Source organism: Lytechinus variegatus, chromosome 3 (genome assembly GCF_018143015.1).
Source record: "Lytechinus variegatus isolate NC3 chromosome 3, Lvar_3.0, whole genome shotgun sequence".
Taxonomy (NCBI): Eukaryota; Metazoa; Echinodermata; class Echinoidea; order Temnopleuroida; family Toxopneustidae; genus Lytechinus; species Lytechinus variegatus.
The window spans coordinates 48,759,032-48,778,675 of NC_054742.1; positions in this window are offsets into that span (position 1 = coordinate 48,759,032).

A 19,644-nucleotide genomic window follows, 5' to 3' on the forward strand; every position below is an offset into this window, starting at 1 on the left:
TGGGGGGGTGTAGAATCCATTTTTGTTTTCTTTTTGCAATATAATGTCATCTTCAGGTCAAATCCAAGATGGCCGCAATCTTGAAATATCAATTGTTGAACCCTTTGCCCCAAAACATGAATAATAAGTCTATTCATGAGTCATTTGGTATGTTGATTCAATTCATGCAGTTATTTTGCACAAAGGATAATCTTCAGATCAAATCCAAGATGGCCGCCGACCGCCATTTATGAAAAATTACTGTCCGAGGCTTATACGTGTTAGAACTAATGTAAAGGGATTTCAGTAAGAATACTGAATCTTTTTTTTAATAATTCTCAAGTTCAAGGTCAAGATGAAGTTACATCATAGATGTCAGATTTTAACATTTATTGCTCAACTTAGAATGAATCCTCTTTATATAGGTTTGGGCTATGATCCATTTCGAGTGTATTTTTATTTTTTTAAGGTCCATTCATACTAGTCTCTAGAGCAATTTTTTACAGATGAAGGAGGATGGCGCTGAGACACGTTTATATAGAGATGCTATCCTAGCCTTCCTCCTAGGCCTTTGGTCTACCAATTTAGCATTCCGTTTATTTTCTGACGTCTTTACCCCTGTACTTAGTAGCTCTCCATAGAATCGCGACTATCATCTACACCTTCATAAGTGATAGTGTCTATGCCGGCAAGTTTTATGTCACGTTTGCAGGGGTCTTTATAACGGAGGTGTGATCTACCGATGGGGTGAGACCAATCACACAGCTCACCTTATCTTGGCGAATCCAAGAAGGGATTCGCCAAGGTTTCATGCGGCAAACATGCCCCAACCACCTGAGGTGCCTTTGACTAAGGAGCGAGAATAAGCTTTTCAGCAGGTACGCTGAAGGGCCTCTGTATATTTCACTTTGTCCTGCCATTTAACGTGCATGATACGTCCGAGACAGCTGACATGGAAGGTGTTTAGCCACTTTTCTTGGTCGGCGTAAGTTTTCCAGGACTTACTTCCGTGCAGGAGCTTGGCCATGACTGTTACAAATTTTACAATCCTGATGCTTATATGCTGGTCCTCTGAAAGGGGGCAAGAGACATATAGTCGGTCCAAGGTAGGTGAGGAGTCCACCACAACCAGACAAGTGTGTGCTGTTGATATACACATCTGGAGGACATTCGGTGTCTTGAGTCTATCAGGATTTCTGACTGTCTCACAGGCTGATGGATGATCCAAACCCTTTACATGCACAGGACAGGCAGCTGTTATGTATATTCCTCTTGAGAGGCAGGGGCGACATCGTTTCTGTAAAACATTTCACGAATGAGAACAATCCTGACCGTGGAACAGTCTTGGGGAGCCTATCTTCTGCAGGAGGCTAAAGTGTGCACTCCTGCTGACCAAGTCAATGGCTCTTGTCAGGAGGAAAATTCCAATAATAATTATAAAGGAAGTTAATAAGTTAACTAATTTTTTTGACAAAAAAATTAAGGAGAAATCACTTTTTAATTCAAATAATACTTTAAAGTCATTTCACTGGAAAAGTATGGTTGCACAGAAATAAAAAAAGGATCAAAACTCCCGAAATCATAGCCCAAACCTTGAATGGTTTCATTCTAAAGTAAGCGGTTGATGTCGAAATCTATCAACCATCTGACCATCTTAGACATGACTTGACCTCGAACTAAAAATTGAGTGATTAAAAGAAATGAATCATTCTCACTGAAATCCCCTTACATGAGCTCCAATACATAACAACAACCTTAATAGGGAGAGCACTTCTTCAAGGTTCAATAGTCTCGGAAGTAGTTTTTTTTTCTTAATATGGCGTTTAGTGATGGCGTTTAGTGGTCATGTTGGATTATTTTGACCTGGAGATGATCCTATATTGCAAAATTATTAACAGAAATGGAATCAACATACCAAATAACTCACGAAAAGAGGGATTATTCATGATTCTGGGACAAAAACTTGAGAATTAATAAAAGAAATGAGTATTCTTATTGATATCCCTTTACATTAGTTCTAACACGAATAAGCCTCGGAAAGTAATTTTTCAAGATGGCGGGTGGCGGCCATCTTGGATTTGATCTGAAGATTATCCATTATGCAAAATTACAGCATGAATTGAATCAACATACCAAATGACTTACGAATAAAGTTATTATTCATGATTATGGGGCAAAGAGTTCAAAAGTTGATATTTTAAGATGGCGTCATATGGCGGCCATCTTGGATTTGACCTGAAGATAACATTATATTGAAAAATAGAAAGCAGAAAGAGATTCTGCACACCCCAAAACCCCTAAACAGAAGTATACTCGTCATTCTTGGGCAAGGGGATCAAAAGTCAATTTTTCAAGATGGAATCTGGCGGCCATCTTGGATTTGACCTGAAGATGACCTTATATTGCAAAAATGATTACAGAAATTGGTTCTACACATCTCTAAACCCCTAAAACTAGTTATTTCTCATCATTTTGTGGACAGGGGTTAAAAAGTTAGGTTTTCAAGATGACATCTGGCGGCCATATTGGATTTATGCAAATTAGCAAAATTGCCCAAACGGCAACTTTTGGCAACCAAGCTGAATTTGTTCTAGGACCCCATAGGAACACGAATCAGGAAAAAAACTTCATCGGAAAGAACATTTCTAGGTTGGTGTATTGAGCCTATGAGACTGCCAAATCGACTAGAACAAATTCAGCTTGGTTGCCCAAAGTTGCCGTTTGGGCAATTTTGCTAATTTGCATAAATCCAATATGGCCGCCAGATGCCATCTTGAAAACCTAACTTTTGAACCCCTGTCCACAAAATGATGAGTAATAACTCGTTTTAGGGGTTTAGAGATGTGTAGAACCGATTTCTGTAATCATTTTTGCAATATAAGGTCATCTTCAGGTCAAATCCAAGATGGCCGCCAGATGCCATCTTGAAAAATTGACTTTTGATCCCCTTGCCCCATAATCATGAATAATAACTCTATTCGTAAGTCATTTGGTATGTTGATTCAATTCATGCTGTAATTTTGCATAATGGATAATCTTCAGATCGAATCCAAGATGGCCGCCAACCGCCATCTTGAAAAATTACTTTCCGAGGCTTATACGTGTTAGAACTAATGTAAAATAAGAATATTATTTTTTTTTATTAATTCTCAAGTTTTTGTCCCAGAATCATGAATAATCCCTCTTTTCGTGAGTTATTTGGTATGTTGATTCAATTTCTGTTAATAATTTTGCAATATAGGATCATCTCCAGGTCAAAATAATCCAACATGACCACTAAACGCCATATTAAGAAAAAAAAACTACTTCCGAGACTATTGAACCTTGAAGTAGTGCTCTCCCTAATAAGGTTGTTGTTATGTATTGGAGCTCATGTAAGGGGATTTCAGTGAGAATGATTAATTTCTTTTAATTACTCCATTTTTAGTTCGAGGTCAAGTCATATCTAAGATGGTCAGATGTTGATAGATTTCGTCATCAACCGCTTACTTTAGAATGAAACAATTCAAGGTTTGGGCTGTGATTTCGGGAGTTTTGATCCTTTTTTTATTTCTGTGCAACCACACTTTTCCAGTGAAATGACTTTAAAGTATTATTTGAACTTAAAAGTGATTTCTCCTTGTTTTTTTTCAAAAAAATTAGTTAACTTATTAACTTCCTTTATAATTATTATTGGACTTTTCCTCCTGACAAGAGCCATTGACTTGGTCAGCAGGAGTGCACTCTTTAGCATCCTGCAGAAGATAGGCTCCCCCAAGACTGTTCCACGGTCAGGATTGTTCTCATTCGTGAAATGTTTTACGGAAACGATGTCGCCCCTGCCTCTCAAGAGGAACATACATAACAGCTGCCTGTTCTGTGCATGTAAAGGGTTTGGATCATCCATCAGCCTTTGAGACAGTCAGAAATCCTGATAGACTCAAGACACCGACTGTCCTCCAGATGTGTATACCAAAACACACTTGTCTGGTTGTGGTGGACTCCTCACCTACCCCCACCTACCTTGGACCAACTGCATGTCTCTTGCCCCCTTTCACAAGACCAGCATATAAGCATCAGGATTGTAAAATCTGTCACAGTCATGGCCAAGCTCCTGCACGGAAGTAAGTCCTGGAAAACGTACGCCGACCAGGAAAAGTGGCTAAACACCTTCCATGTCAGCTGCCTCGGACGTATTATGCACGTTAAATGGCAGGACAAAGTGAAAGATACAGAGGCCCTTCAGCATACCTGCTAAAAAGCTTATTCTCGCTCCTTAGTCAAAGGCACCTCAGGTGGTTGGGGCATGTTTGCCGCATGAAACCTTGGCGAATCCCTTCTTGGATTCGCAAAGGTAAGGTGAGCTGTGTGATTGGTCTCACCCCATCGGTAGATCACACCTCCCTTATAAAGACCCCTGCAAACGTGACATAAAACTTGCCGGCATAGACACTAACACTTATGAAGGTGTAGATGATAGTCGCCATATGGAGAGCTACTAATAAGTACAGGGGTAAAGACGTCAGAAAATAATCGGAATGCTAAATTGGCAGACCAAAGGCCTAGGAGGAAGGCTAGGACAGCATCTCTATATAAACGTGTCTCAGCGCCATCCTCCTTCATCTGTAAAAATTTGCTTTAGAGACTGCCACTATAGAGTGAAGATCTGTAGTCACTCTCGAAAATTTAAGGTCTAGCGGTACACCATCGTCTTTTAAGGCGAACTGATGCCTACCAATCATTGGACACATTGATTTAGAAAAAAATATTGATAAAACACTTTCAAATTCAAATAAGACCCTTAAAGCCTCTTCCGTACACGCATACATTCGTAATTCCGAAGCTTTGTAATTACGAAGGTTCGGTTATTCCGAAGGTTCGTATTTCCGAAGGTTCGTATTTCCGAAGGTTCGTAATTCCGAAGGTTCGTCAATCCGAAAACGAAATAAGGTTCGTAATTCCGAAGGTTCGTTAATCCGAAAACGAAATAAGGTTCGTAATTCCGAAGGTTCGTTAATCCGAAAACGAAATAAGGTTCGTAATTCCGAAGGTTCGTTAATCCGAAAACAAAATAAGGTTCGTAATTCCGAAGGTTCGTTAATCTGAAAACGATATAAGGTTCGTTAATCCGAAAATTGAATAAGGTTCGTATTTCCGAAAATGAAAATTATTCATTTTGGTAACAAACACGGATAATAATAATAATAGCTGGGAGAACAGTTTTCAGAACTGAAGTGGCTTCCCTGGGTAAATAATATAATTTTTATCATTTTAGGCCTACATGAAATTTCCAAAAGTTTGAGCACGTGATTCGCTGGCAACATCTCACAAGGATGCCCTTTTTACAGTAATTGACCAAATAGGCGAATTTTACATTTTCCCCAAAACCGCTTGCTCGCTACGCTCGCAGAAATGAAACGTAATATATAACTTACCAATCAGAGATCACTTAATTTTTTTGTTTGCTCAACTTAATTACTACAAAACACACAACCTCTTTACACAGATAATAATCTTATCGCGAAAATATCCGTTTGCACCAAAATGCCCCTATTGGCCCCTTTTTTGGCTCCCCCCGCCCAAAAGGAAAATACGTTCCGCCGCCACTGGTTGAAACACGCATCGTCTTCATGGCTAACTGCAAAAAGTTCTTAAAATGTCCCCTTTAGATCAGGTCGGAGCTTATATTTAAAATTTCTGTTCGCGCTTCTTGCTCGCAGTTATTATCTAGTTACATAGGCATCTCGTTTTGAAGATCACAAACATATTGCCCATCATATTAAAAAATATATATACCTCGCGCTCGCATTATTTAAAAAGGGTTTATCATGTTATTACATATTTACTTTATTTTATAAGTATAAAGCTAATTATTGACTGTTAGGACTACCCTTTCAAAAAACAAACAAAAATCAACTTTAAGCTGCCGATCGAGGAAAATATGGCCGAAAAAAAATTGCCCCCCCCCCCATTTGACAAAACTTGGATCCGCCGGGAGGGAGGCAGGGGGCACTTGCATCCCAAAAATGAAATAAAAAACAGGGATATGCATATTTTTCCAAAAATGGGAAAGATTCAAAGATCCTTTTTCAAAAATAAATATGCTGTTTTTCATGTTTTCGAAATAAAATACTCTTTTTAAAGTAAAGTTTTCAGGCTGGAATATTGCAAATTTTCAGCTTGCGCTTCGCACTCTCAGTTACTCGATTGGTGAAATATGTATCCTAAAGAGGTCACTAAATTCTTTCTTTAAGATTCATTTTCTGGTCAGTATGTTTAAGCTCGCGTATTGCGCTCGTGTTAATTCTTTAGTTAGATGTACATATTTTTAGTGACAGCAGAAATCTGCACGGATTTTTAAAAACTTATTTCCATTTTTATCGAAATACCCTTAAGTTTTAGCTTGTGATTCACGCTCGCAAAACCTCGCAATAATGCCATTTAAAGAATAATTGACCCCCAAAACGAGTTTTACAACTTCACATTTGATTTTTTTTTTACCAAGCCGCTCGCTCATTATACTCTCTCCCGAAATTTTTTTTATAATCTTAAGGTGAAAATATCACCAAAGTGCCCATTTTGACGTATGAGCTTCATTTTTTGGCTTTACCCCCCAAACGAAAATTTGCTTGGCCGCCCTTGCCTTCCCATCCTCATAACAATTGAACGGCAAGTGTCCACCCCCCCTTGCCTCTGCCTCTGCTTTCCCGGTTTTCATTTTTCGGATTAACGAACCTTATTTTGTTTTCGGATTAACGAACCTTATTTTGTTTTCGGAAAAACGAACCTTATTTCGTTTTCGGATTATCGAACCTTCGGAAAAACGAACCTTATTTCGTTTTCGGATTAACGAACCTTCGGAACAACGAACCCTATTTCGTTTTCGGATTATCGAACCTTTGGAACAACGAACCTTATTTCGTTTTCGGATTATCGAACCTTCGGAATAACGAACCGTCGGAATAACGCCACAAATGTTCGGATTAACGAACCCTTTTTCGTTTTCGGATTAACGAACATCGAGGTATAGGCAATTCACGTGTTTCGGAATTACGAACCTTCGGAATAAAGAACCTTCGGAATTACGAAGCTTCGGAATTACGAAGTGTAACCTCAGTACAAAGGTATGGATGGACCTTAAAAATAAAAATACACTCGAAATGGACCATAGCCCAAACCTAAAGAGGATTCATTCTAAGTTGAGCAATAAATGTTGAAATCTGACATCTATGATGTAACTTCACCTTGACCTTGAACTTGAGAATTAATAAAAGATTCAGTATTCTTACTGAAATCCCTTTACATTAGTTCTAACACGTATAAGCCTCGGACAGTAATTTTTCAAGATGGCGGTCGGCGGCCATCTTGGATTTGATCTGAAGATTATCCTTTGTGCAAAATAACTGCATGAATTGAATCAACATACCAAATGACTCATGAATAGAGTTATTATTCATGATTTGGGGCAAAGGGTTCAACAATTGATATTTCAAGATGGCGGCCATCTTGGATTTGACCTGAAGATGACATTATATTGCAAAATAGAAAGCAGAAATGGATTCTACACACCCCAAAACCCCTAAATAGAGGTATTACTGGTCATTTTGAGGCAAGGGGAACAAAAGTCAATTTTTCAAGATGGCATTTGGCGGCCATCTTGGATTTGACCTGAAGATGACCTTATATTGCAAAAATGATTACAGAAATCGGTTCTACACATCTCTAAACCCCCAAAACGAGTCATTACCCATCATTTTGTGGACAGGGATTCAAAAGTTAGGTTTTCAAGATGGCATCTGGCGGCCATTTTGGATTTATGCAAATTAGCAAAATTTGCCCATACGGCAACTTTGGGCAACCAAGCTGAATTTGTTCTAGGACCCCATAGAAACACGAATCAAGAAAAAAACTTCATCGGAAAGAACATTTCTAGGTTCGGAAAATGTCAAATCGACTATGGGCCTACTCGCAATCTTCATGATTTATTAGCCTCTTAATTTCTCACTTGACACTCTTCCATCCATGGCAACCTAAGCCATTCCGAAGTATGTTACTCACTATTTATATAACAACATATGAATCGATTTTCATTAATTGATACGTTTATTTTCGTATGTATGAGCACCTGCTCAAACAAGAACCGGGTCCCACTCATTCCTTTCCTCCTCGAAGGCATTTCGGAAAGTGCTTAAGATGCTGAAGTATTCAGGATTACTCGTGTTCCATTCAAACTTTAATAGATCTATCTTAAATCCTTTAACATCGTTTCTTCTAAAGATGATGACGACTCTTTCCAGTCATTGTAGTTAAATTTATATTTTTTCTAAAATCTTTAGTGCTTATATTGTCTTAACAAAGTAGTTCTTGCTTGCTCTTCTTAATATTATTTCAATTCGCATTATTAATGTTGGTGGCTGAAGATAATTGAAAATGTTTTGGAATATATTTATATAAATTCTATATAGTTTAGTTATATCAAGAACTTAGTTTGAAGTCTGTTTTTCCCCTCCGACTTTGTAATGATTTTCAGCTCATTTCAGGCAACATTCGGTGCTCCTGAAGGTGCAAGTTTATTGTACATCATAACTAAATTGTAAATTGTATTTTGCCATTCGTTCGCTATTCAAATAATTCTTAAACCTTTCTCATGCCCCTGACAAGACACCCCCACTCCACTGACATGCTTAAAATGGAGTCTCATTGACGTGAATATGAGTTGGTGACTACATGGTTATTGCGAGTTTCTGTGTCCCCGGAAGTCAAAGGCTAGGGCCAGCTTGGTCGCTTGTGTTGGGCACAATCATTTCCCAGTCTTTAATGGATATCTGAGACGAAACTTTTCCCCTGTTGCATCAACGACACGACAACGACACGAAGTATTCATGTGACTATATTGGGAGACTGTTTTTTTTTCATCCCTGGACCAGGGGAAGCGTTACGTTGGAGATCTTGTCGGATGGTGTAACCTGTTAAGTTGACTGTTACCATTGTATCAGTAAGATACTCTTTGCTTTCCAGCCGATCAAAATATCTGAAAATTTGCCAAACTATGCAACGGCCTCTTTTAATACGCAGGATTCACAATGATCAAGGAGATTGCACGAAGACGCCACGGAGACATGGCAAGGCAATGTCTTATCATCACCAATTCCTCAATGAATGATACCTAAGATAACTTGATGTCAGTTAATCTTAAGAATAGTTCATCAATACTTGGAACCCATGGGGCACAAAATTCCGATTTGTTTTAGTTGCCATCGTATACACCATACAGGCCAGTGCGTTGTCGGGTGTGCTTTTTCAATGGACATGCGTGTGAGTGTGGGCGTCAATTTTGTCTGCTACCTTATAGATACTAAAATGCACCTTGAGAGAAGATTGCCATTATTGTTGTTCTTGTAAACATGGCAAATTGAGAAGTGTGAAGTCATAAATGCGAAATGAAACATCGTAATTGCCAATTTACCTGACATGCCTCTCCCATCTGGAATCCGATAAACAAACTTTTACATTATATTGTTTTTAGCATTGGCTAGTTTTGTCCTGTTACTGATGGTATCGTCTCGTCTCTGGTCCCTGTCTTTTATCACGTCTCTTGAAATCAAGGTCATGAAGTTGATTTTTATTAATCATGGTATATTGATGCTCTACACCCTTTTGATCATGATACATCCTTGTATGTAAAGCAAGATTATGTTCTCATGGCACAGCCTAGTGACTTCGAAGTATTTAGAAACAGAGCAGTTATACGTTACCGGTATTGCCCCCGTTCCATGAAAATTGCTGTCATACTATTATGGTAACTTTGTAATCAAACCGCATAGTTCATGGGATTATAACACTAGCTACATTACATCATCTGTTCGCTTACTTCTCAAATTTTCAAAAAATATACATGTATATATCTCGTGTTTCTTTCCTCAATTTCGGATGATTTATTGTATGGAGGACTTTGAATAAATTACTACTTTCGAATATATTGATTTAATCACAGTAGTCCGGTTGCGATGCCTTTGGCCACGGTTTGTGGTTGGAAAGTGCGTGCATCCACCCACCTCCTCTTACACCACAGTGCGGTCAAAAACTTGGTCTACTATGGAATTTACCCTCCCATACAAAATGATTCAAAATCTCTGGACATAGAAAAGTAATGCAGACGATGATATTGTAACCTTGGTATTTTGTAGGTTGTGTTTCACTCAGTAGGCGGAAAAACGAAATCTTTCCCATATTTCCCCTGAGGTGCCATTATTGGAAGGAAGAGTTTCTCCATAAGCCATTAGATCAGCTCCACAGAAATAATATAGGGTTCTCTGTATTAGACATCGTATTCACCTGTTATCATTTTGACATGCAGGAAAAATTATCAGTTTGACTATATCGTACTCAGTCACAAATCATTTCCCAATGAAATTGCTAATAGAACCACCGTAGCGACTTTTTAAAAGTATCTGTATACCCATAGACTTGTTATGTTATTTTGTTTTGAATTTTAGTTAAATGCCGAAGTTAGAGATTTTAATTTGTAAGTTATGCAGTCAAGAGATGGTGATTTTCAGACAATAAAGTTAGACGTATATGAAGAGCTGGTCAAACAATAACAAGGATTGTTCCTGCAATGGTATTTGTAAGATGACTAGAACATGTTTGATTTTTCATATGACATTTGCTCCTGTCTTGAAACCCCAGATGGCATAGGGTTAGAGTTAGGATTGTTTTTGAGTTTTTTGTTCCTTAGGCCCGTGGGAAGGCAATCAATTTGTCAAGCGGAAAAAAAGTTTGCATAGCAAATGTTTTCACATGATATCTTCTGATCATGATATTTTTATATAAAAGATGTTTTCCTGCAGGAGCAAAGAAGGATATCAACAGTAAAGTTATTTTGTAGATGAAACATTTAGTTTGTACTAACGGTAATGGTTGAGATCAACCTGCGACAATATCAATGATGATGATATTGTCATATTTATGAATTATAATCAAACCAGAGAGATAGCAAGAGGCTGGACAAGCACCTTTTTTTTCGTTTCGGCCGAGGAAGGGCGTCAGGAAATTTGTCAAGACATCGACTTTCAGCCAGGTATCCCCCTATTGCCAATGGTCTGTCTTGCGGATTTGTTTGATGAAGATAGACTCGATACATGTGATCGTTCAGAGGCTTGCCATTTAATGGTTTCACCCACTTTTAGTCACGATGAAGTAAGAGCATTTCGATGTGGGGCTAAAAAATAATAATTCCAAGGTAGAGAAGCTTAAGCCCTCAATTAACTGTTTGGGCAGTTAAGCATCCAATAAATATACATCTAAAAAAGTCATCGGTAAATATGAGAATACATAATAGCACAGTAAACATTCCCATGGTTATTCGGATTTCCGATGGTTATCACAATTGATTTCGTATAATGTTTCAGCCTTGAAATACAATGGCATTGATATCATGTTCATCCGTTAAGTGAAGAAATTGTGAATATTAAATTGCTGGTCATTTTCGAAGCTAAGGGGAAAGGGAGGGGATTCAGGCATAGCAATTATTTCAATAATGTTTTTCAAATAGATAAACACTTGATGCAACCTAAGGCTTATTGATATTACATGATGAGAAAGAATAACGTTAATAATTTCAAGCAAGCATGTACCTGTTTGTTTCTTTGTTTTTAATTTTCATCGTGCATAACAAAAACACGAAAGAATATAAAGTTACGTTGATAATTTCGATTCTGATTTATAATTGACTTCCCATAACAATCATTTACAGTCGAAATATATATAATGACGATAGGAATAATAGGAGTATCCGCGGCGATTTTGTGAGATTTTTGTTCCCTTTAAAAAGGGGGCGCGTACTCCATCCACCCCTCCCCACACCCTTCTGGATCACCGCCAATGTTTAGAAGGAAAAAGACACTAAGAGTGAGAGGAATTCATGTTGCATGTTGAAGGTTACAGCTAAGTTTTAATTTGCCTTATAATGACGGCTTGAATAATACTCATAGCCATTAAAAACAAATATAATATTACAAGAATAAGAGTTTATCAATAACAACATAAATTTTAATATCTTCCTGGTTTCTCTCTCTCTCTCTTTATCCCCTTTGCATGACGCACGACTGTCTCAATCTCTGTCTCTCTTTTGTCTTTTTCTATCACTCTCCGTATGATTGTCTCACTCTTCTTCTCATTCCCCATTATCCTCTTCTCTCTCTCCCTTTCTGCCCCCCCCCCCCGACTTCTCTCTCTCCCTCTCCATCCTTCCTTCCAAACACATGGAGGATGTAGGGTTTAAAAGACAAACATTAAACTTTAAAGAAAAAAATCGTATCAATTGTTTTTCATTCTCCTTTTTACTGTCCTAGTTGCTGGACTATTTTTCTTCCTCGCATTGGAAATTGGAAGATGGATTTACCTCTGACATTTCATCTAAATGTAATGTGATATTCGACATCGATGTAAAACGAATTTGGCCTAAAAGGATATCATGAAGTATTCATGGAAACTGAACTGTTTTGACCATTTGATCTAATGTGTTTTTTCTATTTGGTTTTAGCTTCACAGGTGAGCAAACAAGTGAAGGTTAACTATATTTGGTGGCACTTCTAAATTAGCATGTAATATTCATAGATACTTCATGGAATACAAACAAACAAGTGACTGTTCTTTCTACTTGATGTTAAGATTGAATGACAGTTGGTATTCTTTAAAATCTTAACCCCCCCTCTCTCTCTCTCTATAATTATATACCAAGATGGAAGAAATTAATAGGAATGCAGGAAAGGATTAGAAAGTTACGCATGTACCCCCCCAAAAAAAAAGTTTAAGCTGATTTTACCTGTCTCTATTTATTGTCCCTTTGCAGTGCATATCAATAAAAAATGTATTGCATTTTTTGAGAATTTTGAAGTAAATATTTTACAGATACTCTGTCGCTTATGATATTCATGCATGTGATAACACCAACAGGATACTTGATATTGGGGAACACCGATATACCGTGTTAATAAAAAACTAAATGACACCTCACAAATCCCCAATTTAAGAAAAAAAATCATGAACGCATAATCATTTATGGATGGAAAGACTATTTTTCTCCCAAATAACTTGATACCATATTTACGTGGTATGTCTTCACGCTTGGATAATCAGTAGGCATTCTTTGCAGTGATGAAAATTTTGATTTGCGATAAAGGCATGACTGCAATGAATAAATCCAAATGCCAATGATGTCATAATCCTACATGAGTTAGTAAACATATTTGAAAATCTCTTCTCAATGATATTAACTTGAGAATTGATACTAAAAAGTGTTTTTATTAATCAATTATAATGTAAATTATTGAAAATGTATTTGAAATTGATTTTAATGCAACCCTTGTAGAATATGATATTTTGACATCTGGATTCATTGATTGCATTCATGCTTTACTTTGGAGCAAATGAAACTTAACATCACTGCAAATAATACCTCCTGATCATCTAAGAATTAACACGTATACCACATAAATATGGTATCAAATTATTTGGGAGAACATACTCGTTCAAGTCATATATAAAAAATATTAATATAATTTTATTTTATTTCATACATTACAAATATCCCAGAAATAAATGTATTGAAAACTATTATCATTGAAGTTTTTTTTAGTGCCATCGTAAAATAAACAACTAAAGGTATACAAAGTTATGTATAGAAATATGAGGAGACACAGAAAACTGCTCATAGTTATGACAGCGAACCACTGTGATCCATTCTATATAACAACACCACGCTGTATAGAAAGAATCAAGTTATTTTGAGAGTAAGGATGAAGAATGAAAACTGAAATCAATGGATGATATTGACTAGCCTGGGGAGGCCCCTTCGATAATGTCTTGTCATCAATCAAATGAAACATGATGTCTTCCGTGCGTGTATCCTGAAAGTTAGATAGTTCTGCTTTCTACTGAACTTTTCCGTCATAAATCATAGCTTATCCAGAATAAAGAAAATGAAGGAATGTATAATATTAATCCGTGAATTGGGTTATTACTGATCGAAATGATTTATTTATAGAAAATCCTTAAATATGCTGACTATATATGGTGTTTTCTTTTTCAATCCAGTATGTATCTTCATAGCGGCCTCTCCACACAGTCTACGCAATCTGCCAGATCTGAAGTTAACAGTCGGCGATATATCCATAAGCCCTTCAGTTACTGTTAAAAATCTTGGTGTAATTTTTGATAGAGAAATGTCAATGGTTGACCGTGTTTCTCAAATATGCACTACTGTAACTTTTCATTTAAGGAATATTTCTCGAATTAGAAGATATATTACTCAATCTGCCTGTAACAATGCAATTCGTTCTCTAGTTCTGTCCCGTTTAGATTACTGCAATGGTCTTCTCTCTAACATTCCTGTTACTCAAGTAGATCGCATTCAAAGGCTTCAAAATTGGGCAGCTCGAATAATTTATCAAGTAACAAGATTTCACTTCTCTAAACCACTCCTTGAATCGTTACACTGGCTTCCCATACGACATCGTATAGTTTTTAAGTTACTTTTGTTAGTTTTTAAGTCTCTCAATAAGCAGGCACCTTTATATCTGCGTGATTGTTTGACCCTATACACCCCTCGCAGGAATGTACGAGCCTCCAGTGACCCACTCCGTCTCACATATAATATCACTAAGAAACTGGCTGGAGATAGGACTTTTACCATAACCGCTTCAAAATATTGGAATCGCTTACCTTTTACTCTTAGACAATCACCATCTGTTCCTTCATTTAAAAAGGGACTTACAACCTTTCTTTTTTCCAATCCAGATTTTTAGGATTGTACGTTTTCATTTGTATAGTTGTAATAATCTCCTTTTCTTCTTGTAAGCGCTTTGGGCCATTCTGGGAAAAGCGCAGTATATAAATAATAATAATATCTATCTGTGTGTGTGTCTCTCTCTACATATTTCAAGAACACTTAAAATATTACAAAAGACTTACAGACGATTATTTCCTTTCTTGTATACATAATGACTTGTGTTCATTCCTTATATTCAGTCAATAAACTGATAATCGTTTCTAAAAAGAAAGGAATTGTTGAAAATGGACTTGTCGAAATAAATCATAGCTTTTGTTTTGGGTTTGTCAGAAAATTTGAGTAACGGGTAGTGAACTGTTTTCTTTCAGTCTCTCTCCCCCCCTTTTTTTGGGGGGGAATGGCTCGTCCGAAAAGGTTGCCAACCCCTGACAAGGTATGCCATGTTTGTCACAGATCCTATGATTGTGAGATCACAATTTTAGTTAAACTTATGTTCATTCTCACTACACAATTAGAGAATCTGAGTGAACCCCTGAATAAAAAACTATTATCATGATTATTACACAAAATAGAGGAGAGAACGAGGTTTGACAAGCGTATTGTGAAATCCAATAACAAATTATTTTTGAAAAGAAAGATGATAATTGCCTGTACATCAGCTGCACATTCAGTTATTGTTTTATGTCATAACATAATTAGCAACGAGAATAGGTAGCCTACAATCATTTGCCATGAGTGAGCTATACATTTTTAAGGTTATCTATTTATATTCCCTTTATTCTTTCATGAGCCGATGAGTGCAGACGCCCGATCAATCCTCGGGAGACAAGATTGAGAAGGTGTATTAGAACAGTATAATGCCAAGGAAAAATAGTAGATTCATCTGATCCGAGAAACAGACAGTAAATTACTTCTCTCATAATGTCCTGTACTCACCGAAATTCGAAAATCCATCCCTCGATCAAATCCGTTATTATGGTAGCTGTATATAGTTATATTTCCCCCAAAGATTAGTAACAAAATTTAAGTCACAATCCAGCAATTATTATGGTCTTTGGAAAATACAAAGTCTATAAAATCGGCAGTCACTGGGGTTTATGTATGTATGATTAAAAAAAAAATATGTATCATTTGCATGGTCTATTTCATTCACTTTTTTTTCAAGTTCTACTAACTTTTACGATACAATATTGTCTTTTGCATGTATATCGATTACTGCCGAATTGGTGAGCACTATTTTCTTAAAATGAGGCCGCTTCATGACTGAAAAGAAAAGTAATAAATGTATAGGACATGATTGCAATCATGAAAGAAAAGAAGGAGGTCTCTCGTATTATGATGGCCATCAAGAATTCAAGAAAAAACATACAAAATAGAGACAAGAAATTGCAAAAACAGAATCTTCCTTGGATTGCGAAGTTTTATGCGATATTGTTTTCGTAAGATTTGCAGTGCGAATCGCTGCAAGGCGTAAAGATGCACTAAAAATGAACGCTTTTCCGATTTGGTAACGTGACACCACAGTCAATGAAATGGCAAATTTTCCACTACTCCAGAAAACTAAGCCATTAGGATTCCATCCTTCTCTTTGTAAGTTTTACATCTTGGATTTGATAATGTATGGTATCTTTGAAAGACAAATATGGCCTTGAATGGATCTTATTTGCAAGATACCTTGTACGGTGTTCGCCTACATCTGGTAGAATAATAAAAAGATTGTTCCGCCATTGAAACAGGTATTCTAGGAAACAAGGAACACGTACTAGAAAAAAAATCAACGTGTAATTTCATATCGGTATATATTTTCTGAAAGGCTGTCCCGAAATATTTTATCAAATCAGATAATAGAAAATCACTATACAATGATTTTTGATATGGTGAGAATGTTGAGTTTTTTAACTGTATAATTGATTTTTTGAAATCCTTATGCAAATTTGTCTCTAATTAAATATCGCCAAAAACGATGTGACCCAGACCCATCATTGTGGAGAAATTGCTTTAATTAAGACATGATTCAGGGGCTTAGCTTGGCTTTGTTTTGTTCTTGCGTGAAATGCTTAGAATATAAACTGATGAAGAGTACGGGAAAGGGAAATTGGAATTAAAAGGGGAAAATTGCTGCAATAAAAATAATCACGGAAGAAAGATCCTGAAAAATAACATCAGGGAGGAGGAGTAGAAAAAGAAAAAAAGAGAAAGAAGAAGAGCAAAAGAAGAAGAGGAAAGGTAAGAAGAAGAACAATAAAGAAGAAGAAAAAATAAAGAGAAGAAAACGAAGAAGGAAGAATAAGAGGAGGAAGAGGAAAAAGAGCATCAACAATAAGAACTATAGAACAGAAATAAAAGAAAGAAGATGAGGCAGAAGAAGACGGTAATGATGATGAAGAGTAGAAGAAAAGATCATTATTAGATTTATGGTTTTATAAATGTGACGGTAGAAATGAAAGAGCACAAGTCGAAAAAGAAGAAACTCTTTAATACGCTTCCTTGATGATAATCATCAAACCTAGTCCCTAGACATAGCATGATGACGGGTATTGATGGATTTTGAGGCTTGCTATAACCAATCGAGGCAATTTGGGGGAGTCCTTTCCCTTTCAAAACAACAAAATGTGAAGAAATATGAGATCTATCTAGCAGGCAACAATGACAGTTTCGATCAGGCTAGAGGCGTTTATCTGTCATAAAGATGATGAGCCGTTAAGGTTTTATACAAACTTTATAAAGCTCTATGGCGATGCTAATTAGGGGAGAGTCTACGAAAGGATGGAGTGGTAGGGGTGAAGAAAGGGTGAAAAGCATATGAGCTGTGAAAATAGAATTCAGAAATAAAAATCTAATGCTTGATAGAGACCATATACTTCATGATTACGGAAGGGACCTATACAAGTCCACGATTACGGTAACCATTTAGAATATATATTAAAAAAATAACTGGGCGTTGCAGTATGTGCCTGTAATCCAAGCTTCATGGGGAAGTATGGATTTCGAGGATCGTGGGTTGGAGCCCCGATCATGTCCTTGGGATGACGACGGTATAGTCCCATCCCAGGAATAAATAATCATATCAAATTGATACACAGTGGCATACAGGGGGGGGGGCTTACCCCCCCCCCCCACATTAATCACGGCCGAGGAAAAGGAAGGAAAGGGAAATACAGAACGGTGAAACATGATATCATTTACTGTATAATATGTCAAGATTTATCACAAAATTTGATTCATGTAATAAGAATGTCGATTTCTTTTGTTCGCTCGCTTTGTTCGTTTGCAACTTTTTCTTAAAATTTTGCCCAATACACAATATCTGGATCCTTCAAATATTTTGGCTCAGCAAGCCACTGTTGATACACGTCTGAAAATGATTTCTTGACGAGTTGTTATTCTGAAATTCTGTAAATATGATTCTCTGACACGATAAAAACCGCATACATTCGTAATTCCGAAGCTTCGTTACTCCGAAGGTTCGGATATTCCGAAGGTTCGTTACTCCGAAGGTTCGTATTTCCGAAGGTTCGTAATTTTGAAGGTTTGTTAGTCCGAAAACCAAATGAGGTTCGTAATTCCGAAGGTTCGTTAGTCCGGAAACGAAATGGGGTTCGCCATTCCGAAGGTTCGTTAGTCCGAAAACGAAATGAATAACGAACCTTATTTCGTTTTCGGACTAACGAACCTTCGGAACAACGAACCTTATTTCGTTTTTGGATTAACGAACCTTCGGAACAACGAACCTTATTTCGTTTTCGGATTAACGAACCTTCGGAACATCGAACCTTATTTCATTTTCGGATTATCATGCCTTCGGAATAACGAACTTTCGGAATAACGCCACAAATGTTCGGATTAACGAGCCCTTGTACGTGTTCGGATTAACGAACATCGAGGTATAGGCAATTTACGTGTTTCGGAATTACGAACCTTCGGAATAAAGAACCTTCGGAATTACGAGGTGTAACCAATCCAATTTAACATTTTTCGATAATCTTATGAAGATGTGAACATGTTTATTTTACTTGTAATTTGGTTTACAGTAAGTTCCTGAATTGATCATGGGGGCGCTACAACTGTTTTGAGGAACATAGCTAGACATTTGAATAACAGATGACATCCTTATTTCTTACAGCACATTTAGTAACGAAATCACAGTGTGCAATATTATTCTTATGTTACTTTAATTTTGTGGGAAAAAGTCACTAAAAATGTGAAAAACGGTGACGGCACATTTTGATAAATCATAAATGAATCACACTCATAATGAGCACCCCTACATCTTCTAGGCCAACCCTCTCTTACACAACACACCCACACACACCCACGCTACATCCAACCCGTCACCCACTAATCTATCACACATCCATTTACCACTGTACGCGTACACACACACACACACACGCGCGCGTCCCATTATCCCCCCCCCACAAACATTTTACAAAGATGTTTCTCTTTTTTAATGAAAATTTTTCTTTCACTGTTTATCTATACTTTTATCCCAATCATTTTCCGTAAGTGACCCTGATCACCTATACGATTCGGCATTTTTTTTCAGTAGTGTTCTTCCTCGGATGAATACGCACGCTAGAGAGGGAAAATCTGTGAAACAGAATATTCATATCATTATGGTTTATTATTTGGAATGAATCTTAATTTCATGTAGTATCTGAAAAAACTGAAAGTCATAACGAATCCGAAAGGGAAAAAAAGGAAGAAAAATATGAAAAACCTATTGGAAAGAGATGATAACTTTTGAATAATATTCAGTTGTAATTCATGCATGCATAATTTCTGTAAAACGTGGTAAAAAAAGAAGTATTTTTGTCACTAAGATAAAATTATAATAAGACAGTAAATGTAGAAAAATAAATGTTAGACACAGGTATCGCCATTACTAGTCTCCA